This window comes from Rhinolophus sinicus, chromosome 16 (genome assembly GCF_057876585.1).
Source record: "Rhinolophus sinicus isolate RSI-liver-muscle chromosome 16, RSI-T2T, whole genome shotgun sequence".
NCBI classification, from domain to species: Eukaryota; Metazoa; Chordata; class Mammalia; order Chiroptera; family Rhinolophidae; genus Rhinolophus; species Rhinolophus sinicus.
The window spans coordinates 83,738,807-83,764,757 of record NC_142516.1 but is presented as its reverse complement, the minus strand read 5'-3'; the positions used below and the strand labels follow the sequence as shown (position 1 = coordinate 83,764,757).

Below are 25,951 nucleotides of genomic sequence, written 5' to 3'. Positions count from 1 at the left end.
GAAGTTAAGAGAGGGTGTGTATGAGTTAGATGATTCTAGAGATGTCTTAAAAGTTCTGAGTTCATTCATTCCTGAAATTCTTGAGAGCCTGTTCTGGGCCAGGGCTGTGTAGGCACCTCCCCCCACAGGAAGCCTCAGAGGCTGTGCAAATGGGCGCCAGGCTCAGAAGAGAAGTCCGCTCTCCACAAGGGGCGGCTTCTGTGGATTTCTGGATTTCTGACAACTGAAAATGGGAGTATTTTCATTTCAGGTTCGTTCCTTGACCCATCTGAGTGTGACTGAGAAGAGTCAGGAGTGAGGTGGAACCCCATATTTGCTCCAGGATGCTTGGGATGTGCTGCAGTCTGTTTAAATTCAGTTCCAGGTTTGGAGGGGTTGATGGTGGTCTGGGGAGACTCCATACTGGGGGCTGCCCACAGTCACAGGGTAACCAGCCCCATGGGGACTTCTCACAGTGGTACTGATAAGAGGCTCTGTGCTAAACCTTTGCATGTGTTGCTTCTTTTAAATCTCTCAATAACTATAAGAGGTTGGTACTCTTATTATTTTCATCATATAGATGAGGAAACAGAGGTTCAGAGAGGGTGATTAACTTGCCAAGGTGTCGTGCGGGAGACCCTGCTTGCTGCGCCATTTGTCGTGCAGGGCGGCCTGCGGGGTCTCTGCTCCCGCTCCCCACACAAGAACGCAGGATATGGTGAGGCCAAAAAGGAACACCCACGGAGCCATAGGTAGGGGAGTCATACCACTATATTCTCTCTGGCGGCACTATACTCTCACTGGAGGCTGGATCCACACTGTCCTCAAACCGCCATCCGCGCTTGCCAGCCCAGCCGCCATCTTCTTGCTAGCCCCCATTCTTTTCCTCTCTCTTCCTGCTAGTGTAGCCACAGCAGTTATATTAGTGGCCAATGGCTCACTGGTTACAGCTGACGGCCAACTAGCCACAGCTGATGGCCATCCAATCACAGTTGATAGCCATTTACTACCTGAGCCAGCACTTGTCTATGTGAGGCTGAGAGCCTGGAAACTGCTTTTTGGGGTTCTGCCCCACACAAGGACACAGAGCCCCTAATTACTCCATCCTGCTGCCTCCCTAGATGAGATGTGGGTACAAAGAACAGTGAAGTAGAGGTGGTCACTGCTGAGAGTGCCAGCCTGGTGCCCTGGGGTTAAAAAACAAGGAGTCTTGCCCAGTGTGTGTGGTGGGCGTGGGAGGGGGTATCACTGAGGACAGGTCTCTGAGCTGGAGGTGAGGGATCAGAGAGGTGAGGTGTGGCCCTCCACCTCACTTCAACCAGCATAGCTTTCCTCCTCAGGTGGAATGAAATGCTCTGCTGCTAGGAAAGAGAAAGTGCGTTTCTGGGCTCCAGGGCAGGCAGGAGCCCCGCTGACGAGCCTAGAAGGCCAAGACGCACTGCTTGAGCTTCATCCTGGGGCTGTGGAACCACTGAAGTTTTTTATTTTTTTTGAACTAATTTTAGAGTTATAAAAAAGTTGTGGAACTAGTGCAGCGTTCCCATGTACTTCTCTCTCAGCTCCCCCCGCATAGAAACTCTTAATAACCCTAGTCCAGTAGCAAAACAAGCATATTTTCCTTAGTATTATACAAGCTTATTAACGAAACTCCTAACCTTGTCCGAATCTTGCCAAACTGCTCACTCATGTCTTTTTCTGTTCCAGGACCCCACACTGCATTTAGTTATTTCCCCTGAATATTCCCCACTTTGTTACAATGCTGGGATTTTTCTTTGTCTTTCCTGATCTGGATTAGAGGACTGGCTGCTGTTTTCAAAACATGCCTTCAGTTGGGGCTACTTCCCTGTTTGCTAATGACTGCAATGAGGTTATGCATTTGGGCAGGAATACTACAGAAGTGAAGCGTCCTTCTCCATGTGTCAGGTCAGGGCATGTGTGACGTTGGTGTATCCCTGGTGATGTTAGCTTGACCACATGGTTAGGCTGGTTAAGTTTCTCTACTGTAGTGATCCTCCCTTTTCCATCCTAGTTGATAAGAATCTTGGGGGTTGCTACGTAAATCCTGTTTCTCCTCGGATTTTCACCTGTGCCTTTTGCCTCCATTGGGACGTCTTGTCTATAGCCTTTGGCCCTGGTGTTTGCCTGAGTGTGATTCTCCATGTTTCTCTTTCCATCACCATTTGTTACTTAGAATTCTGCAAGGATGAACTGTGTCTTATCCTGCATTACTAACTTCTCAGTTATTAATATCAGCATGGACTCATGAACATCTATTTGATTGTACAGGTTAAAATCTGATACCGTCATTTATTTTGTTGATAAAATGATTCCAGCTTTGCCAAGTAGGATTTCCTCCAGGTCAGGTCTGGTGTTCTTTTGAGAAGCCCCATCCTTTTGGAGGTAGGGGCTTTCCTGACTTTCTGGCACAACAAGATACTTCAGGCTCATCTTGTATTTTCCCTGATTGAGCCGTGGAATCAACCAAGGGTCTCTAGGGTGCAGGAGAGTGTGGTCAGGGGGTCTCTGAGGACCAGGTGGGGTGGTCAGGGGTCTCCTAGGACAAGGGGGGTGTTGTTAGGGGTCTCTGAGGACCAGGTGGTTGTGATCCCGGGGTTTATAGGGTCAGGAGGGTATAGTCAGGGGATCCACTGTGGGCTGGGGTAGGTTGGGGGCAGAGGTGAAAGGCTGGGGCTGGAGGTTGGGTGGGATCAGCTACCTCAGGTTGAGGTCGCCTGTCTTCTTACTGTGCCGAGGGAATCTGAAGCTTGGTAACATCAGAGTGGGGTTTGACTGGGCTTCGTGTCTGGTGATGCTCCGCTTGACTGAGTGGAGGAAGAAAGTGACTAAAATCAAAATTTGGACTATGCCACTTTCCAAGGAAGAGTTGGCATGGTTTTTAAACACCATAAAGTAGTTTCCCCTTAGCTGTGCTTTCATTTTCCACAGTTCAGTTACCCAGGGTCAACTGAGGTCTGAGAATGTTAAATGGAAAGTTCCAGAAGTAAAGAATTCATAAATTTTAAATCAATCGCCATTCTGAGTATTGTGATGAAATCTTGAGCTGTCCCACTCTGTCCTGTAGGAAGCTGACTCTTCCCTTTGTCCAGTGCATCCACACGATAGATGGTTCCCGTCCATTAGCCACCTACCTTGGTTATCAGATGGACTGTTAAAGTGTCACAGTGCTTGTATTCAAGTCACCCTTATTTTAGTTAATGATGGCCCCAAAACTGCAAGAACCTGGTGGCAATTGGGATGTGCCAAAGAAAGGCAATTACAGTGCTTCCTTTAAGTGACAAGGTGAAAGTTTAGTACTATCCATGGTTCCAGGCATTCACTGGGGTCTCGGGAGGTATTCTCCGGGGACAAGAGATGATCGTGTTCCCAGAGCACTGATGCGGCAGGAGTTGCATGTGCCATCATTTAAGTTCATGGTGAAGATGTGTTAGCAGTGGTGGGAGGGCACCCCAGCCTGGGGCTCACTCTGTGCTCATGTGTTTATGTGGCACAGAGGGTAATGAGAATACAGAGATCTGGACTGCTGGTGCCATGGAGCAGGGCACTGGGTGGGAAGGGCCTGGGGCTGCACAGATCTGAACCTCACAGAGTCTGGTGGAGTCCGTGTGTCGTTCCCATGGAGGCACTTTCTAGACAGCCCGGGGTGTCAGGGAAGCATCTTTCCCGTGTTATAGATGAGGCCTTGGCAAACAACGGGCTTCCCTCACCTGGCCGTGGTGCCACCTCCATCTATCCTGACACACCCTCAATCTCAGCACCGCTGTGGGGCTGCTGTCACCAGAGGGACTGGAGGGCAGGCAAAGGAGTCCTCGCTGGGTATGGGGCACTCCTGAAGGCACCAGGGGGTAGGGCTTCTCACTCAACAACCCTGGTGTCCCCAGGCTGACTGGTGGAGCAGTTGGGCCTGGGTCTTCCTGGGAGGGAAAGGGGCTGCACCAGATCCTGCCCACCAGGGACTGACAGCTTTGACCAACCCAAGACAGGCGGGGATCCAGGCGCTGGCCTCCACAGCCAGGCCGGGAGACTGGCTCTGCTTCAGCCTGTCAGGGTCAGATGTCATAGGATGTGTCTGTCCTACTGCTTTTCGGGAGATCGTAGTCCCTCCCAGGTGAGGTTTTCTGTATTGGTTTGGCTCACAGCTAGCTGCCTTCCATGCCTAACACAAGCCTGTCCCCTATTTCCTTGGTTACCATCCTTTAGAAAATTCTGGGTTTGTCATGGCGGAACCGGTTGATTGAGGAGTGTGCTGGGGCATGTGGGGTGGGAGCTCATGTGTTTATGGTACGTATGCGCATTTGTGTTGCACACGTGTGCAGAAGGTATGTGTGTGCACTCTTACATGTGTGTGGTCATGCATGTGGCCCCCACCCACCTGCCCGCAGGGTGGGAGCCTCAGGGGCACGCAAGTGGGCAGACCCCAGAGGCCACCAGCGCTAGTGCTGAGTGTGTTGAGACCAGGCACTGAGGACGGAGAGCCTGGAGCCACCGTAAAAATAAACCAAAATGATGTATTCATTATGTATTCAGTATGGAACTACATAGTAAACAGTTCTTATTTAATCTGAAGGCTGCTGTTTTCTGGGCGATAGGCTCTGGCGGGGCTGACACCCTCATATTGGAAGGATGCATTGTTCCAGCTCCTCCGACTAACACAGCAGGGTCTGTGCTGCCACCTGTCCCTTCTCCGCCAGGTCAGATCCACGTGTGGGGGCCTGCGGGAGGTTTGAAGCTTAGTCTGCTGGGTGGCAGGAATCTCCGGTTCGTGTTTCTGTGAAATGTCAAATGTTCAGCGCAAAGAAAAAAAAGCATGTCCAGCTTCCTGGGGGTGGGGCCCATGTGCCCTTTATGCTCCTGGGGGCCCAGGAAAATTGATGGGGCAGCCACTCGGGCATTTTTAAACCCAGCAGGTAAATGCTTGGAATTAAAGTATTTCTGCCATTTTTGTACATGCCACAGGAAAAATCACACTGCTCGAACCTCAAATAAAGACACATTTTCTTTGCTGAGTTTTTGAACAACAACAAAAGTCAACCATGGCTCTGAGCCCCTGAAACCGAGTTACCTGGTGACAGTGGTTACCTGATCGTGGTGCCACTCCTAGCAGAGGTCACCTTCTGCAGCAAGACTTGGGGCTGAATTCAGAAATGTTGCCTTTCTCTGAGAGAAATTTGGGTGTTCATTTTGGGTGAAAAGACCCACATTTGGACAATTAAATGAAGTCACCTACGGAAAGTACATGAAACCTAAGGAGTGCTTAGAAAACAGGAAATTCCCATCTTTTTGGGTTTTTGTTGATTACACATTGTTCATCACAACAGCACGAGACAACAGAATATTTGCCTATAGCCAGCATGCAGTGTGTGCTGTCGCCTCCTCCTCTGTGGACGTCACTTCACAGGGCCGTAATCCCGGCCCCTCTGAGTGCCATTGCCCACTGTATGTGCCATGGTGCTACAGCACTTTCCTCATTATTTTAAGGGCGGCACATAACTCGCACATCAGTGCTTTGGGAACAAGTGCACACTTAGTGACACACGGTATTCACCCAAACAACAAGCCTGTTTTATTTGCAAATTCTCCAAGCATATAAAGGTTACATGGGGACATTGGGAGCCTTGAGCCTGGAGCTGTCTGCAGGGGGTAGGATGAGAAGCATGACAATTTCCGGGCACCTAGGGCCTCCCCTGGTGGCACCTCCCATCCCTGACACTGCACACGTGTTAGTCTCTATGTAGGCATGCATGTGCGTGGGTGTCTCTCAGTGACTGTGACAGCAACCCTATAAGACCGGCACTCTGGGTCACAGGTGCCGTGGGATTGTGGTGCAGGCCACCTGCCACAAAGCCTGTCCCTACCCAACAGGGACCTGAGAACACACCCGAAACACAGGCCCACAGGGGGCCCAACCTGACAGACGTAGTCTGTGGGCGTGTGAAGAACCACAAGATCTGGAGGGTTTTAGGTCCACGTATTCTGGGCAACAAGTGGTATCCTGGCTTCAGAGTAATTTCTCCATTCATGTGAGCATGTAAAATGGGTTACTGGTTGCGGTGTTGCGACTGCAGTAGGATTGGGTGGGGTCTGAGGTTCAGCGCTGGGGAAGAGAGAGGTACCCTTTGGAGAAGGAGAAATCGCTTGATTGCTGGTTTCTGCCCATTTCTACCTGCCATTGGGCTGAAGGGGAAGATGGTGGAGAGGCATCAGGAGAGACATCTCTGTGACCTCCCCTCACTCAGCCCGTGGGCCCAGCGCTGGCTAGGGCAGAGAGAACATAAGTAAATGTTCTCCACTGCTATGGGAGAATATTTTCCAACAAGGGAAAGTTTGCAGTATGTTGTAGGGTGAGAGAACCGTGTTCTAACGCAGCATATGGTAGGTGCGATTGGAAAATAAAAAGCACATGTAAACACTGGAGTGCTGTCCCAGCACCAGGTGGCATTTGCGGGGCAGTTGCCATGAGCTAGGCCCGCACTGGGACACATGCAGTGGCACCCACAGAACCCTCCAGCCACATGGAGGGCCCAGGAGCAAGATGTGCACTTCACAGACAAGGAGATGGAGCCAGTCAGCCAGGGAGGGGGCGCTGAGATGTGAATGCGGGGTTTCCCCTGCAAGCAGGGTATCTTTTTCCCTTAAAATGTTTCTCCTTGTAGCATTTACTTTATATTGTAAATTGTAATATTGTAATAATGCATACTAGTGCACCCTCTTTGCAAGGTGTTTCCATGCTACCAGAAATGTACATACATAAATACACAGTGAGAAATGAGCATTTCCAAATTTCAGACTCTTGCAAGGGGACTTCTGGGACGTTTGTAGGCCTTCCCTGAGGAACTGCAAAGACTTGGACTGAGATGGGTGGCATTAGAGTGACAGATGCTCAGAGTCTGCAGTCGGGAACCTTCGGAAGCTGAAGCTCTGTGCTCATATTTGCAGAGCAGCCAGCTGGCCTGGGCTGGTACCAGAGCTGCCTGTGCAGGGCTGTAACCACAGCACTTACAATGTGTTATGTGGCGTGCCGTTCAGGCTCTTCATTTGCAGAGGGAATGACCTGGTTGGACAATTATCAACTCTGTGCTTTGGCTCCCTGGGCTGAAAATGCAGCACTCACCTTACAGGTGTGCAGGGAAGATTAAACAGGAAAGTCCATGTCAAGTTCTCAGCACAGGGTCTGCGGGAGCGGATGTGCCTCAGGCATGTGAGGGTCGGTTAGCATCCTTGAAATTGAGGGGTGCAGATGAGAGTGAGGGTGAATTGTGAGTGCGGAAGTGAACTTGAGTGTGAGGAAGGTTGTGTAACACACACATACTCTCCATCATACACACACACACCGCCCTCTGCCCCGCCCCTACGCACGCACACGTCAAACAAAGACCTCTTTAAGCAGATGCGTATTCCCAAACGCCGCCCTAGCCATGTAGTAAACATCCACACACCACAGAAGGGGGTTCACTGTGGTGATGGAGTATTTAAAATGCCCGCTATCTCAGGACCTTCTAAAAAGTCTGCAAGAGGGAGGATGGGTGGCAGAGATATTTAGAACAGTGAGTAACACCCTCCAAGCGTGCCAGGGCCCTCTGCAGCTTGGGCCTGGAGGGACCTCCAACCCAGGGCACTTCCCAGCCCCACACTGCCATGGCAACAGTGGGCATCCCTGGGCTGCTTTCCTCTAACCCTCCTGCTGGCTCTGGAGCAGGCATGAGTTGTCAGGGCTCTTGTCTCTGTGCAGCTACCAGACAGAGAAGGAAAGGGGCTGCCTGTGGACTCCTCTGAAGGCCCCTTGAGGACCAGAACAGGGAGGCAGGGCCACCCCAGACCAGTCCCAAGCTGGTGGGGCCCCGCTGGCCTCCCCCTGCACTGACTACCCACAGCACCACTCAGCACGGCAATAAGTCCGGTGCTGCGTCCAGGTCCTTGGTGACTCTCTGCAGTCCCTCCAGCAGGCGGGACTGGGCAGGAGTGGCAATGGTGAACCCTGGCTCTGTCTGCTTATTTCCTGGTTTTTCTCTTCAAGAGACAGTGATGAGTAGGCTGATATTTGAAAGGGGGAGACATTCCCCACATTTCATGTGGTGTTGAAATCCTGGGTGGGCGTTACCCTGCTTGTTCTTCAGGGCGATGGGGCTGGGGTGAGTCTGCTATGTGACTTGAGGAGGAGGGTCCACCCACCCCACCAACGCCAGCATAGAGGCTGACAGCAGGGCCGGGTTTCCCATGGGGTTCCTGACGTCCCAGCTCTTGAACAGAATTGCCCAGGATATTTATAGAACAAATGTATGCTGTTGGACCTATGACAGGACCTGGTTTATTATTGGATTTTCCCACCTTTACCCATCTTCCCTGTCTTTTTGTTTTATTTTATTATATTTTATTTTATTTGTTAGTTTCAGGTGTACAAAGCAACATAATGATTAGACAGTTACACCCCTCACAAAGTGATAACCCCACCCAGTCTACTACCCCTCTGACATTGTACAGCTATCTATTACAATGCCATTGACTATTTGCCTATTCTGGACTTTGTATCCTGTGACTATATATATATATATACATATATATGTGTATATATGTGTGTATATATATATATATATATATATATATATATATATATATATATATATTTATAGTTGACATTCAATATTATTTTATGTTAGTTTCACATGTATAGCGCAGGGGTAGTCAGGCATCTACACAATCTATAAAATGATCGCCCTGATAAGTCCAGTGCCCATCTGGCACCCTACATGATCTTTACAACATTATTGATTATATTCCCCATAATTTATTTCACATCCATGTGACTACCAATTGGTACTTTCTAATCCCTTCACCTTTCTCACCCATTCCCCAACCCCCCTCCCACCTAGCATCCATCAGTTTTTTCTCTGTATCTCTGAGTCTATTTCTGTTTCGTTTGTTCATTTATTCTGTTCTTTAGACTCCACATAAAAGCGAGATCATATAGTATCTCTCTTTCTCTGCCTGGCTTACTTCATTTAGCATAATACCCTCTAGGTCCATCCATTTTGTTGCAAATGGTAAGGTTTCATTCTTTTTTTATGGAAGAGTAATACTCCATTGTATAAATGTACCACAGTTTCTTTATCTGGTTGTCTATGGATGGATATTTCAGTTGTTTCCATATCTTGGCTATTATGACTAGTGCTGCAACAAATATAGGGGTGCATATATTTTTCGAATTAGTGTTTTGGATTTGTTTGGATAAATACCCAGGAGTGGAAATGCTGGATCATAGGGTAGTTCTACTTTCAGTTTTTTGAGGAAACTCCATGCTGTTTTCCATAGTGGCTGTACCAGTTTGCAATCCCACCAACAATGCATGAGGGTTTCATTTTCATTTGTCTCAAGGTATCTTTTGATTTCTTCCTTGATCTCATTGTTGACCCATTCATTATTTAGTAGCATGTTATTTAGTCTCCATGTGTTTGTGTTTTCCAGGGGTTTTTTCTTGTAATTGATTTCTAGTTTCATAGCACTGTGGTCAGAGAAGATGCTTGATATGATTTCAAATTTCTGAGACTTGTTTCATGACCCAACATGTGGTCTATTTTGGAAAATGTTCCACTTGAAAAGAATGTATATTTTGTTGCTTTGGAGTGAAATTCTCTAAAAATATCAATTTAATCCATTTGGTCTAGTGTGTCATTTAAGGCCGCTGTTTCTGTGTTGTATTTCTGTCTGCAGGATCTGTCCATTGATGTCAGTGGTGTTTTATGATTGTGTTACTGTTGATCTCAGTCTTTATGTCAGTCGATATCTGTTTTATATATTTAGGTGCTCCTATGCTGGGTGCATAGATGTTTACTAGGGTTATGTCCTCTTGTTGGATTGATCCCTTTCATTATGTAATGTCCTTCTTTGTCTCTTACTATAGCCTTCATTTTAAAGTCTATTTTGTCCAATGTAAGTATGGCTACCCTAGCTTTTTTCTTGTTTCCATTTTCATGAAATATCTTTTCCAATCCCTTCCAGTCTGTGTGTGTCTTTTGATCTGAGGTGGGTCTCTTGTAGATCCCTATGTCTTTTAATTGGAGTGCTTGATCTATTTATATTTCAAATGATTATTGATAGGTACATAGTATTGCCATTTTATTATTCATATTTTTAATCTTCGTTAGTTTCCTTGTTTGTTTTCTCCTTTCTTCTGCTTAAAGAAGTCCTTTTAACATTTCCTGTAATACTGACTTGGTGTTAATGAATTCCTTTAGCTTTTTCTCATCTGATATGCTCCTTATCTGTCCTTCAACTCTAAATGATAGCCTTGCTGGGTAGATTAGTCTTGGTTGTAGGTCCTGTTTTTCATCACTTTGAATATTTCCTGCCAATTCCTGCTGGCCTGCAAAGTTTCTATAGAGAAATCAGCTGATAGTCTTATGGGAGCTCCCTTGTAAGTAACTAGTTGTCTTTCTCTTGCTGCTTTTAGGATTCTCTCTCTGTCTTTAACCGTTGCCATTTTAATTATAACATGTCTTGGTGTTGGCCTCTTTGGGATCATCTTATTTGGGACCCTGCACATCCTGGGCTTGTATGTCTATTTCCTTCACCAGGTTAGGGAAGTTTTTGGTCATTGTTTCTTCACATAGGTTCCTGAGCCCTTGCTCCCGCTCTTCTCCTTCCAGTACTCCCATGATGCAAATGTTGTTATACTTTATGTTGCCTCATAGGTCCATTAAACCATCTTCATTGTTTTTTTTATCCTTTTTTGTTGCTGTTGTTTCAGTTGGGTGTATTCTGCTACCTTGTCTTCTAAATCCCTGATTCGATTCTCTGCTTCATCTAATTGCTGGTGATTCCTTTTAGTGTATTCTTCATTTCAGTTATTGTATTTTTTATTTCTGACTGATTCTTTTTTATGATATTTAGGTCCTTCTTTATGCTTCATTGAAAATCTCACTAAGTTCCTTAAGAATTCTTACACTTAGTGTTTTTAAACTCTGCCTGTGGTAGGTTGGTTGCCTCCATTTCATTTAGTTCTATTTCTGGAGGTTTCTCCTGTTCTTTTATTTGGAACATGTTTTGTTTTGTTTTGTTTTTTATTGGGGAAGGGGAACAGGACTTTATTGGGGAACAGTCTGTACTTCCAGGACTTTTTTCCAAGTCAAGTTGTTGTCCTTTCAATCTTAGTTGTGGAGGGTGCAGCTCAGCTCCAGGTCCAGTTGCCGTTGCTAGTTGCAGGGGGCGCAGCCCACCATCCCTTGCGGGAGTCGAACCAGCAAGCTTGTGGTTGAGAGGACGCATTCCAACCAACTGAGCCATCCGGGAACTCAGCGGCAGCTCAGCTCAATGTGCCATGTTCAATCTTAGTTGCAGGGGGCACTGCCCATCCCTTGCGGGACTCGAGGAGTTGAACCGGTAACCTTGTGGTTGAAAGCCCACTGGCCCATGTGGGAATCGAACCGGCAGCCTTCGGAGTTAGGAACACGGAGCTCCAACCACCTGAGCCACCGGGCCGGCCCCTAGAACATGTTTTTTTGTTTCCTCATTTTGGCTGCCTCTGTGTTTGCTTCTATTTATTAGGTATATCTCCTGTGTCTCTCAGTCTTTGCTGGGTGGCCTTATGTAGTATGTGTACTGTGTAGTCGAATTGTGCAATCTCCCTAATCTCCTGTACGTGTGTTCCAAGAGTGTCCCTTGTCTGTTCTGTGTGTTCTCCTGTTGTAGCTGAGCCTTGACCACTTTTGGTGCATCAGGGGATGGGATTGACTCCCAGGCTGACTAACTGTGAGGATTGGCTACACCCACAGTGTATGAGCTGCTGTGTGGGGGCTGACCCCTCCCTCAGAAGAGGCTTCGCCCCTACAGGCTCTTGTGCCTGTTGAGACCCCCCTTTGGGTGTGCCACTTCTGGGGCTAACCAGGTAGTGCACTGGTGTGGTCTGAAGCTGGCCTCTAGGTGTGTTGTTTTGGTGTCTCTTGGGTGGGGCTCCCATGCAGGCCAATTTCAGCCTTGCGAGGGTGAGGGCTCCAAGTCCTCCCCAACCTGGGGGTGAGGGCCTCAGCAAGCACTTCACAGCCCACAGGGCCACAACGACCTTCGCTTTCTCCGTCCTATGCTGGTTGGGGAACCGTCCACGTCTTCCCTCCCCTCCATGGGGTTCCAGCTCTCCGGCAGCTGCTCCTCCTGGTCTTCCTGAGACTGAGTGTTCATATGCACAAACTGCTCCACCGCCCTTCTGGGAGCTTTGGCCGGCACCCTAACCTGCTTTCTGCACCATTTGCCATGCAGGGTGTCATGCGGGGTCTCTGGTCCCACTCCCCACATAAGAATGCAGGATATGGTGAGGCCAAAAAGGAACACCCACGGAGCCATAGATAGGGAGTCATACCACTATAGTCTCACTGGCGGCTGGGTTGGAGACACAGGAAGCAGGAGTCACATGAACCGCAATCCGCCGTCTGCTTCTCTGCCAACCAACCTCACTTGCTAACTGCAATCTGCCTCTCTGCAATCTGCAATCCACACTCTGCCCTAGCTAGCCCCCATTGGCTGCTAGCGTAGCCACAGCAGTTATATTAGTGGCCAATGGCCCACTGGTTACAGCTGACGGCCAACTAGCCACAGCTGATGGCCATCCAATCACAGTTGATGGCCATTTACTACCTGAGCCAGTACCTTTCTACGTGAGGCTGAGAGCCTGGAAACTGCACTCCTGGCTCTGTCCCCACACCATGTCAAGTGAGTTTAGGCAGAATTCCATTTGGCTTTCTGGAGATCCAGCTGGAGCTTTTAAAATGGAAAGTTTCTAGTGCTAGTTGCTTGAATGGGTAAATGACAAAGGCCTTACTGTTTTCCACTAATTAATTTCTAGTCATTCCTGGCCTGTCTTCTCCAGATACATAATTTCACATCTCAGAATACTCCGCCTGGACAAAGCTGGATGAGGCTAGAACTTTTTGTTGAACGCATCTCTCACTCAGATGGTAACATACTAATATGAACTGCCATCTCATGCAGATGTGGGGTTATTTCTGTCCAGTCCTGTGTTCTCAGGCCTTGAATGTCCCAAGGATCCCACATGGCTTCTGTTGTGGTTGCAAACTGGATGAAACCACGGGTTTCTGAGATGTAGGCCTGGAGCATCCTGGTCAGCAGGCTTCAACTTCTCAGCAGCCTGTGTTGCTTCTCCAAATTGTAACATGCGGCATCTTACAGGGGAATGTGTGTCATGTGGGGCACCCTGCTCGCTGCGCCATTTGTCATGCGGGAGACCCTGCTCGCTGCGCCAATTGTCGTGCCGGCAGGCCTGTGGTGTCTCTACTCCCGCTCCCCACATAAGAACGCAGGATATGGTGAGGCCAAAAAGGAACACCCACGGAGCCATAGATGGGGGAGTCATACCACTATATTCTCTCTGGCAGCACTATACTCTCACTGGAGGCTGAATCCACACTGTCCGCAAACCGCCATCCACACTTGCCAGCCCAGCCGCCGTCTTCTTGCTAGCCCCCATTCTTTCTCTCTTTCCTCCGTAGCCGCAGCAGTTATATTGGCGGCTAATTGGCTAACTGGCTACAGCTGACGGCCATCTACTACCCGAGCCAGCACTCCTCCACGTGAGGCCGAGAGCCTGGAAACTACTTTCTGGGGCTCTGCCCCCACAATGTGGCTGTTGCCTTCTTGTCCTGGATGACTGGTCATAACCCCTGGTGTGGGTGGGGGCCTAGTCTGTGCCCTCTTGTGTGCATCCTGTTCAGGGTGTGCAGGAAACTGAAGAGGGGGCCGCCTGCTAATGCCAGGTGCTGCTGCAGACAGGGCCCTGCCTTCCCTTGACCCCCACATGTGGGGCCTGGGACACATGCCATTTCAGAGTCTAAGATCTTCAGTGGCAAAGGGGGCATCTGGTCCTCTGGTCTTCCCCATGATCCTTTGTCTTAAGCAAAGTTCTAAAAATTTTGTCTGCAAAACAAACAATACTGGTTAAGAAATAATTGGCCGGGGTGGGGGGAGAGGGGGAACAGTTTCCTGAGACAGCTGTTGCCTTGTGAGAATGTCCCTTGGCGTCCAAGCACTGCGGGCAGCCCATCTATGTGTATTCTGTTAGGCAAAGAATGTATATGCACAGCACTGTAAATACCAAAATGTTGTAAATCAAGCTGGAACCCCAAGCCACTCCTCCTCAACACTGTTAACGTTGGGTGTGTGTACCTTGGACACTCAGTTTCCTCCCTCCATCCCTCCTCCTCCATCCTCCCTCCCCTCCCCCTCCTTTGCCCCTCAAATGTCTTCCCAGCCCATGCCAGGGCCTCTGTAATTATCCTGTCCTGTCTGGAAAGCTCTCAAATGACACTTTGGAGGGTTTGAGGTGCAATTGCTTTTGCAGTGCAAAGCCAAACTCTCCTTTTGGCTGAGATGACTAAAGTGTCAAATATTTTTTTTTTTGTGTGTGTGTCAAATATTTTTTAAGTGATTCTTTTTTAAGAAGAAGGGAGTAAAGTGAGTGATGATTAATCAGCCCCTCACTGCTCACACCTTGGCATCTGACATGCCATTTCCCGGGGAGCGCCTTGGAGCCTGGTGTTGGGGTGAAGGGCTCTCCCATGGTCACCTGGTGGCTGTAGCCTCTTGGGCTCCAGGTCCTAGCCTTGTCCAACCTTTTAGCTGCCTGACAAATGGTGCAGACGGGTGAAGTTCAAGGCAGTGTCCACATTTAGAAAATATTTTCTGTCTCTGAATATAATGCAGTTTCAGTTTAAATCAACGTAGGAAACTTTTTGCAAAAGTGTGTTTTCAGAAAGCAAAATTACACTTAATGTCCCTTCTTTTTTGGTATCTTGACCACATTATTTTCTCAGAGAGATTTAGGACAGCTAAGTAGAAATTATTAATACAACTTCCATACATAAACAAACATAGAGACAGCTGGCTCTGATTACAATTGCTAGAGGACTGGAATCTCAAATGAGCAACAGAAAAGCTTTTATTCTCTTATTTTCAAATAGATTGGCTTTTCTCCTGATTATAAAAATAATAAATGTTCTTTGTAGAAATTTATACATGACCAAGAATCATGGAGAGGAAAATGAAAATTCATGGACACTCACCACCCAGAGCCAGCGAGGTCAGTGGTTTGTGCACCTCTGCAGACTTCCCTTTTCCTTTCCTGGGTCTTGTCCACTGTTAAATGGAATGTTTGATAGGATTTGTTTTAGAGCCTGAAAGTCAACAAAAGTGACCCCTATCTAGAGCCTGTTGGATTCCCCACCCCAGGCCCCCACCCAAGCTAGTGTGGCACTTCTGTGGCTCTCACATGTACGGTGAGAGGAGTATGACAGTGCTGGAATTTGTCCCTTCCTTGGGGTCTGAAGGGTGCCCCCAGTGCCCATGTGGCTCCTGTGACCAGCCGTGACCCTTACAAGTGAGTGGGCGCAGGGATGACTTGCCCCAAAGGAGCTGGCAGCCCCGAGTGCTGCCTCCCTCTTCGGGAGTGGCTCTCAGAGCCTGCTCTGTGGCTGCTCAGCAAAATGTTGTTGAATGAATGAATGAATGAAGGCATCTGGCATCTCTGACCCTCAGTTTCCTTGTCAGGAGTGTGGCTCTTACTTCCAGGACTATCACTCACTCTTGAGCCTCCGAGATCCCCTGCACCTCGCCGTTCCTAGTGGTCAGTTCTCCTGGCTGCACCCTCTGCTGGGCTCCGAGCAATGTGGTCTTGTCAGTTACCTCACCTTCTGAACCACAGTTTCCTCTTCTGGAAATGGGGAAACAGAGGGTTGCTTTGGGGTGGCACCTCATTCGCTTTCCATTTGTGGGGACTCACAGTGTGGCTGGAGAATGACTGACACCAGGTCTAAATGTCTGTAGGAGGACGTGATGGAGCTGGATGCCTGGAGGGCAGGGGTGGCCAGTGGGGCACCCTTGAACTGGATGGGGGTGGATCGGGCAGAGGGCACAGACCTGAGGGCCTGGCCTGTGTGAGGCAGGGAATGTAGAGGTACCGGGGTGGGGGGCGCGGGACAGGGCTCAGAGGGCCTTGGGTTCAGCCATTTCCATCTCTGCTAATGCTAAGGATTCCAGGAATTGCTGTGTTTCGCTTGATAACTCATTGTTTCTCCTAAGAGCCAAGGGACTCCATTAGTCCTGTTTTAAAAAGTTAAACTTCTGATTTAGAAATAACTGCAGGTGTAAGAAATAGTGCAGAGATCCCTAGTGCCCTGTACCCAGCCTCCCCGATGGTGATCTCTGTAGATCTGCAGAGCGCCAGGCCACAGCCAGGATGTCGACACCGACACAGCCCATCTCCAGAACCACTCTGGCACCCACTCCCTGATGCCCTTTAATAGCTACCCCTAAATCCCTCCTCCCCTGACACCCAGTGATCTGTTCTCCGTTTTCCCACACTTCTGTCATTTCAAGAGTGCTCTGAAGTGGAGTCACACAGTGTGGGACCTTTCCACTCGGATCCCTCTGAAGGTTTCTCGCTGCGTCGGGTGTCTGTTCCTCCTTTGCTGCTGAGCGGCATCTGTGTGAAGAACGGCCCGTGAAGAACGTCTGGGTTGTTTGCAGTTTGAAGCTATTAAGAATAAAGCTGCTCTGAACAATCATGTTCAGGTTTCTGTGTGAACACAAACCTTCATTTCTCTGGGACAAATGTCCTGAGTGCAACCACTGTATCGTAGGCTGGTTGCACGTTTCCTTGTAACAGAATCTGCTAAACAGTTTCCCAGAGCGCTGTCCCGTTTTGCATTCATTCCCACGGTAGCGTTTGAGTGACCCAGTTTCAACACATTCTCACTGGCATTTGGTGGTGTCGCTATTTTTTATTTTAGCCATTCTGATAGTTATGTGGTGATATCTCATCATGGCTTTAACTGGCATTTCCCTAATGGCTAATATGATGAACTTCCGTTCATGTGCTCTGTGCTGTCTATGTATTCTCTCTAGTGAAAAATCTCTTGGTGTCTTTTGCTCATTTTTCCAATTTTGATTGTTTTGTTTTACTGTCGAGTTTTAGGAGTTTTTTTGTTTTTTGTGGTTTTTTTTTTTAACATATTTTATAAACTAGTACTTCATTGAACATGTGGTTTGCAAAGGTTTTCTCTCAGTCTATGGCTTGCCTTTTTCTGTGAGTTATCTGTTTCTGTCCTCTACCCAGAGTTATCGGTTTCTGGATCATTCCACAGCCCACTCACTCCCCTAAACCCCCCTTTCTTACTCAGACTGAATGATGGAAGGTGACTCATGTGATGGGTTGGGGTCCATCTGAATCTTAAAAAAATTAAAAACCAAGCCATTTTGCAACAAAACCAAATGTGGGTTGAGTCAAATCAACTTGTCTAACTCCATACATATAAACATCAGACAAATCGCTTTATATCTGGTAGGGTTTTTTTAATCATAATTTTGTCCCTTATGCCGCCTCATTGACTGACATGTGAACCAGGAAGTTATTCAGAATGTGAAATACTGTAAGAGACAAGATTTGGAGAGAAAGCTAACCTACTTGTGGCCCCCAATAGAACTGTCCCATCTCATTAAAACATTCAATACTGAACTTAAAAAACGTTTACTTTGGAATGATTTTAGATGTAAAGGAAGTCGCAAAAATAATACAGAGTTCCTGTATACCTTGTACCCAGCTAACCCCAATGCTTACACAATTGGCTCCATTTGTTAAGAAACTGGCATTGGTAGAATACTGCAAACTACAGACTGCAGTCAGAGTTCACTCGCATCTAGTCTGGGAGCCATACTGTATTTAGTAAATAGCGAATTTTAAGGTTGTGTGTGCCCAGAACTAACTCTACTAAAAAACAAGAGAGAGAATTACATTCTCTTCATACATTTTTTTTTTACAAAGAAACAAAACACCCTAACTCTCAATGTTTCTAATATTTTAAATTATCGTGTACTTTGAATAAATGTTGGTTTTACCATTTTTTCATCTCTCTGTTTACAGCAACAGTGAGAGAGTTTTCACTGTTGTGATAAACGTTGCTAGCATCGACGGAGTGAGGTAGCTTTTCCCTTTGGTCAGGACTATTTTGTAGGCCAACTTCTTGGTCCCCACCTCTGTGCAGTGAGACTGCCTGGCCCTTTGGGCAGGAATACCCCATCAGAGATTCTGAAGTAGTGTTGACCATATGGTGCTGCCCCAACCCCCATAGACACAGAGGAGGCCATGGCAGGGGCGGCAGGGGAGCGGGGCACATGCAGAGTTGGCAGCAGTGCTGAGGGCCTCGGTGGAGACTGGTGGAGCTGGGTAGCACTTGGAAGATCTAGAAAGGTACATATTCCACATGTTACCTGAACTCCCTGGCACTGAAGCAGCAATGGCCCGAAGTCTGTGGTCCAGAACGTCCATGCTGATGGTTCACAAGAGTATCCTGGGGAGGGTACTGGCCGCCTGCTGGAGGAGAATGGGAGCTGGGTTATCTCACGTCAGCATGGACAGGAGGACCGGACTGCTCCAGGCTGCCACTTACCGAGGACTAGGGACACCATCTCCCAGAACCTTGGTTTCCCTACCCCACCAAAGGCTGGAGGGCTTGATGAGATCTCTGAGCACCTGCCCAGAATGCACTCGGGTGGGTTAGGCCCTCTGTCTTTTTCCAGCAGGGGCTTGGCATCAGCGGTGGCTATGAGTAAAATCTGAATTGTCCCCACAGGGAGGTGTCTTGAACATCTTCGGGTTCTTGTAGGAGGCTCATTTACAATCTCAAAGCTCAATGCCTTGCAGGTGACAGCTGACTTTCACCTGGAACTAAATGCTTTTGCTGCCTTCTGGCCTGTGTGTATACAGGAGAACCTCAGTGAGGCCCAGCCACACTCCTGATTCTGCATGTTCTGAGGCCATTGGACATCCACAGCCATGGACACCCCTCCATGACAGGAGGGTGGATCCCAGTGGGTGATCTGATTCTGAGCAGCATTTGGAGTTGTCCAGTGGGTCCCAAGTTACCCCACAAATCCAGTCTGGCTCAAGTGTGTGCTTGGTTCCCCCTTATCCGTAGTTTCATTTACCACGGTTTCAGTTACCTGTGGTCAATCACAGTCCAAATATTTTAATGAAAAATTCCAGAAATAAAAAAATTCATGAGTGTTAAATTACGTGCCCTTCTGAGTAACACAATGAAATCTACATCCTGCTGTTTCCCGCTTGGATGTGAATCTTCCCTTTGACCAGTGTCTCCATGCTGCAGACGCTCCCTGCCCCTTAGTCATTGAGTAGCCATCTTGTTATCAGATGGACTGTCAAAGTGTCATAGTACTTGTGTTCAGGTCACCTTTATTTTACTTAATAATGGCCCCAAAGTGCAAGAGGAGTGATGCTGGCAGTTCATATATGCCAAAGAAAAGCTGTAAAGTACTTCCTTTAAGTGAAAAGGTGAAAGTTCTCAACTTAATAAGGAAAGAAAAAAAATCCTATGCAGAGGTTGCTAAGATCCATAGTAAGAACGAACCTTCTAGCTGTGAAATTGTGAAGAAGCAAAAAAGAAATTTGTGTTAGTTTTGCTATCGTACCTCAAACTGCAAAAGTTATGGCCACGGTGCATGATAAGTGCTTAGTTGGGACAGAAAGGGCATTACATTTGTGGGTGGATGACATGAACAGAAAACATGTTCCAACTGACGATAACGTGCTGCACCAGAAGGCACTGAGCCTCTACAAAGGCCCCAGCAAGGGAGCCCCTGAAATGAGTGACCACATTCACATAACTTTTATTATAGAATATTGTTACAATTGTTCTATTTTATTATTAGTTATTGTTAACCTCTTACTGTACCTAATGCATAAATTAAACTTTACCATAGGTACATGTGTACAGGAAAAAATATAGCATATATAGCGTTCGGTACTGTCAAAGGTTTCCAGCATCCTCTGGGGGTCTTGGAATATACTGCCCCACAGGTAGGAGGAACGACTGTAAGTATCAGCTGCGTTCCTCCTAACACCTTCCATTCAAAGCCTCCAAAATCACCATGAGTGACATGGTGTCACTGAGAAGATGCACCCTAGGGCTGGACGCAGGACGACATCTCCCCCCATGGAGGGTAAATTGGCAGCAGCCCTGGGAGAGAAGGTGGGTGTAACAGTCAGGGTTGGCTGGCTTGTAACAAGTGTGTGACAGCTGTCATGGGCCAGTGCAGCAGTAGGACAGTGCGGGAGTGTACCCAGAAAGGAGTTTTTATAGGGACACGACTGCCTGCCACCTGGGAGCCTGGGAAGGAAGGGACCAACATGCCTGCCTCCCAGCAGATGGACTGTGGGGGGACTGGTGGGGGCACTCACGGAAGGCTGTGACCTTGTGCCTGCGTTGCCAGTGGTTGTTTTGGAGTAATGCAGAGTTGGGCACCGGTCAGAAAGGAATGGGACAAGCTGGAACCTGTGCAGATCTCTCTCATCTAATCACAGTGACCTTCAGAGAGAAAGGCACTGCTTCTCTTCCATCTCCAAGATCTCGTGCAAGCTTCCCCTGTGACCAACCCTAAGTAAGGCCCTTAGGGAGAAAGGGTTCTGGGCATGTGGGTCCAGCTCAGCCCATGGATGCTCTGAAACCAAGTCCCTTCCATTTGGTGCCTTCTGACCCCTGTCCTGTGGACCAGGAAGAGGGAGCTGGAAAGTTTTGTGGGTGTTTTCAAGAGGCCAGGAGGACCACGTCATCTGTTGTCTAAGGCTGGGTCACATGCCCCACCCCAGGTCAGAGGAGGCCGGGGGTGATAAGATGAGATCACTCCACTCCTCAGAAAGAAGTGGGGCTGCTACTATTTTTCCATACTCCTCACACTCAAACAAATGCAGATAAAAAGCAATCAAGAGGTGCTATTTTATTCTGTTTAATATTTTATACTATAAAAATACTCACTTTTGGCAAAGGCTGTTGAAATTGTCACTATGGGTTGTAACATCCATTGCTCTGATGCTTTTGCAAGGTGGCTTGTCAACACGCACCAGCCCTTACCTCACTGCCTCTGTCCATGAAACTGGGGTGCGAAGGATCCTGTGAGTCATGCCTGTGAAAGTGCAACAGCATTCCCCAGAAGGATATCAAAATGGTGATGCCATTTGAGGTTAAAACCTCTTTCACATGCCAGACTCGTAAGCGTGCTGAAAGGACTAGAAAGACATCCCCGGAACCCAGGCCGTGCAGCTGAGGCGGCCAGCATGTCCAGCACTCTATTTTAGCCAATGGTGCAGAGAAGTTACAGTGCGTAGCCAGAGAGGAGCCCAAAGCTAACAGAGTGGCTTGCAGTAGCTGAAAACTGGTCAGGGGTAGGGCAGGGTGGGGCTGGAAGGGCACTGGTGTCCAAGCAATGGGTCATATAAAATGCTCCACTGGGGTTGGGGGTTGCATCTGCTTGGGTGTGGCTGCAACAAACTGGCTATTAGGCTCGTGTAGGCTGGCAAATCCTGGGTTATTGGCATGAAATTAGGACTGCTAGATAAAATGCAGGATGCTCAGTTAGATTAGAATTTCAGATGAGCAATGAACAATTTTTTAACATGAGAATGTCCCAAATATTGCACAGGATATACTTTTACTAAAAAAAGTATTCGTCATTTATCAAAAATTTGAATTTAACTGGGTACCCTGTGTTTTTATTTGCTAAATCTGGCCACCCCAGCCAAATGGTGTTTCAGTGGGAAAGTTTTGTTTTTAATCACTTCCCTGACTGCAGGCTCAGCTATGTGCCCGCCAGGGGTGGCAGACATTGGCCAGTGTCAGCAGTGACTTGGGCATTCTTATCTCTGCTGCACAAAGCCTCCAGGCAGCCTGATGGAAGGGGGCCGACTCAGGACTCCCAAGAGGGTACAGGAGGGCATGGGGTGGGTGGGGGCAGTGGGGAGGCTCATTTCATACCATGCACTGCTTGAACCTTTGGAATTTGTATGCCTTGAGCAACATTTCAACTTAAAAAACCAAAACCACCTAAAGACACACACACTGGATAATGTGTGCCCAGGAGCCCTTAAAACCTGGCCCCTGGCCTCTTCCAGCCTCAGTGTTTTTACTTCTCTTTGTAGTCTGTCCAAGATAAGCCACACAGAGCTCTTTAAATGCTGGGCTGCTTAATGACCCTGAGAGTTTGTAAATCCGGCACCACTTCTGTATTCCAGGTATAGCCGGGGCCACTGAAAGAACTCCCAGGCCCCTGCTGGCCTTGCTCCTTTGTTTAAAATTCGTTTTTGCTGTGCATACATTCTAAATTTTTATGTCAAATGTATCAGTTGTTTCCTTTGTGGTTTATGCTTTAAAAATTCCATTACCTGAAGACATTTCCATGTATTTTGTCATAAAGACATTTCCATGTATTTTGTTCTAAAAGTTTTCAGGTTTTCTTGCTTTTCATGTTTGGTCTTTAATTCATCTGGAACTTAGTCATCTATACACCCTGAACTTTACCACCCATGTGGCCTCGTTTGTCACTCTTTCCACCAGCTTTTGTGCAGATCTTCCTGGTTCTTTGCTGGCCTATCCCTAAGTGAGAGAGGGCCCCACACCCTCTTCTGTGAGGCTGAGTTGGGCAGGAGCCTCCCCTTAGGATGTGGGCACTGCCCTTTTCAGCCTTGCCCTAGACTGCTTCTTCTTGCCTAGCCTGGGGCCATCTCCCTTTGGGTCACTCCTAAGTGAAATGAATGGACAACCCCCCAGGTAGAAAAGTCTCTGCTCACCTGCTCTTCCAGCCTTTGATTCTACACAGGTCCCTTTGGATGCCTGGCTTTCAGGGTTCCTCTGCCTTCTGCAGACGGGCTGCCCCCAGATCATCGCCAGCTATCCCTAGGGAGACCCCTCCTCATCAGGACTGCCTCCTGTGCTGCCTGGGGGAGGAAGAGCAGGCAGGGGGATTGTGGGAAGGGGCACATGGTGTTCCCATGAAGAGCTTCTGACCCGTGAAGCTATGTGGGGCCATTGAGAGTCCACAGCACAAATGGGTCTTCACAATTGTCACCAGGAACTATTAAGGGTTGAGGACAAAGTTTGGACCATTGAGTCATTGATGAACCAGTTGGACAGAGAAATAGAATATATACCATTAATTCTCTGTGGATACCTCTCCACTGTGGGCTGATGCTCCCCAACCTAAGTCACCCCTTGCCCTTTTTACTGATGACCATATTATATCACCTACCCTGTTTCCCCGAAAATAAGACCTTGCCGGACAATCAGCTTTAATGTGTCTTTTGGAGTAAAAATTAATATAAGACCCGGTATTATACTAGATCAGATCAGATTAGATTAGATTAGATTAGATTAGATTAGATTAGAGACCGGTCTTATAGGAAAATAAGACCTGGTCTGGTATTAATTTTTGCTTCAAAAGATGCATTAGAGCTGAATGTCCGGCGAGGTCTTATTTTTGGGAAACACGGTATATATCACCACATACCTAATTACCCAAAACTTAGTGGCTTGAAAGGACAGTAGACATTTATTAACTCTGTTAGTTTTGGTGCATCAGGAATTTGGGTGCCGGGTGGCTGTGGCTCGGGGTGTCTCTTGAGGCTGCTGTCAGACATCAGCTGGGTCTCATCTGATGGCCCGACCAAGGCTGGGGGTCCACTTCCATGTGACTCACTCCCTCACAGCTGGTGCCGGCTGTGGGCTCAGGGCCTCAGCTGCTCCCCACACGGGGCTCTCCTCTGCGCTGCTTGAGCGTCCTCATGAAACGGCAGCTGGCTTCCAGAGCCGGTGACCCAGGAGAGAAGGGCAGAAGCCACAATGTGGTACATAACTTGGCCTCAGAAGTCATCCCTATTATTTATGCACTGTCCCATTGGCTACAGTATTGAGTCAGCCCTATTCAAGGTGAACATAACTACATAAGTACAGGATCATTGGGAGGTGACCATCACTGGGCCATCTTGGGTTCTGGCTGCCACAAGCATGTTTCTTCTTGGATGGTGTCACCTCCCTGGTGGAAAGACCCCTCCCGTCTTAGGATGAAAGGACTCTTGACTTCAGTTCTGTTTTCTAGCCATGCCCCCCACCCTAGTCCACCTTTTGTTCATCACCTGCCAAAACCCCTCACCTTTTGGATTGTAACACAGCCTGCAGCCATACTGCCGGAGTTAATCTCTGACTTCTTAAGCCATTTCTGCACAGCGGGACCTGGGCCTGGCTCTCCAGGTCCGATGGGGTCCTGCTGCCAGTCTCCTGGCTCAGTCATGTCAGTGTGGGAAGGGCTGTGCTGGGGGATGGTGGCAGACGTTGTCCTTCCTTCCCCTCCTAAGCTGGAAGCATCTGGAAGGTCCACCTGCCACAGGCCAGGCCATCGTCCCTCACAGAAACTCCAACTGTGCATCCATCTTCTCTCCATTTTATGGAGTGAGAACTGGAGCTCCAAGAGTCTCAGTGATGTCAACGTTGACAGCCAGTGAGCCATGATGTGAACTCAGGGGCCTCTGAGACACCAGCCACCCGTCCTTTGTCACCTGCAAGGTGGGACGTCTCTGAGTCCTCAGTGATTGGTGACAGCTGGCAGGGCCAGATGAACTTGTCCTCACCTTCGTCTGTAGACTCCTGGGGGAGATACACCGATGGGGAGCTGGGTCTGGTTTGGGGCCATGGCACCCTTTGGGCCCAACACAAGGTGGCTGTCCCTACGTTTTGTCATGGACATGAGTGAATGCTCATCAGTGCCTTGGTTGTAGAATCCTTCAAATCTTGGGTTGAAAGGAAGAATATTTGGAAGTGAAAGTGGGTAGCGTATCTCACTGTATGCCCCCAAACATCTGGTAAATATTTGGAAGAACCAAGGCGGGGAGTAAGTCCCCTCTCCAGCTGCTGTGGGCCTCACTTGTGGAGAAACAGGCCCGTGCACTCAAGGGACACACCAGGAAAGGTCAGTGAGGGCTGGAGAAATCAGCTTGCAACTGGCCCCTTTGTGGATTTCCTTTGTCACACTCACGTGTTCCCTGTGGTGAAGCACTGTCCCCCAAGGGGGGCTCTACAGTGACGTGTGTGTGTGTGTGTGTGTGTGTGTGTGTGAGAGACAATGAGGAAACCAAGGTCTTCAGAAATGGCTTTTTTTTTTTTTTTTTTTTTTTAAAGGCTGTAGGGTTGGATGAAGAAATCATCATGCAAATTTGGTCAAAATTCATGGTCTAAGCCTTATAGGACCCCTGTGTCTATGTATTTTCTTTCTTCCTAAAGGTCACTCACAGAGTCCTCCCCCTGGGTGCTAGGGGAGGATGGACCTGGCTGGAGCAGCCCCCATGGGGAAGGTTTTCCCCGGGGGGGGGGGGGTTGGCTTCATTCCTGGGAACACCTTGAAATAAGCTGTTTTCAGCTGGGCCTCTCAGTTTTCCAACTCGCTATGGTTATTTTCACGGTTCCCACCCCAAAACACCCTGAGGCAGAAGCCTATGCAGGTTGTTGGACTCTTGATGTTAGCCTGTGGGGCTGCTGCCTGTGTGGGCTGGGGCAGGTCCCACCACTCAGCCTGCTGGATGCCCCTCTCTGACAATCCAAGCGTGAGTACCTGCAGGTTTGCTAAGAAACGCCCACCAAGGCGGAGGTGGGAGGGTTGCGGCCTCTATCCCAGAGCTCAGGGGCACTGGAGCAGCTGGTAAACTCTAAGCCGCCCACTGCAGGCCAAAGCGGGCCACTGTGGCCTGTGCCTCGGGCAGCATTCCAGGTGGTTCGGCTGTTTTCACAGATGAGGCACTGGAACACCAGCAAGCTGGGGCGTGTGACAATGCGGAAATGTTCTTGTGCGTCGTTTGGTGACCCATATTGCGAAAACTAACAAACGGAAGTGTGCTCTGCTGCTTCCTGAAGTCAGCCCCAGAGAGAAGTGAGCACCAGAGAAAGGGGTGAGTGGTGCTGGCTCCGGGGTCTTCACAGCTCAGACAGCCTGCGCTGGTCTGGTAAGGGGTGCTTTGGCCTCGAGAGCCGTTCAGAGCAGGAGCTGCTGGGGACAGATGTCTTCAAGGCAGGAAGCTGTTGTGGTGGCGCTGAGTGGTGTCTTGTTTGTGGACCTTTGTCTTCCT

The 25,951-nt window shown here is 48.4% G+C and overlaps 1 protein-coding gene across 1 annotated transcript in view; it reads left to right on the top strand.

Moving 5' to 3' along the window:
• The first annotated feature begins 227 nt into the window (after positions 1–227).
• FGD3 (FYVE, RhoGEF and PH domain containing 3) overlaps positions 228–25,951 on the top strand; it is a 68,443-nt gene continuing 42,719 nt past the window's right edge. Inside the window, 1 exon segment of the mRNA XM_074330170.2 lies at positions 228–250. The gene's annotated coding sequence lies outside the window, so the exon portion shown is untranslated.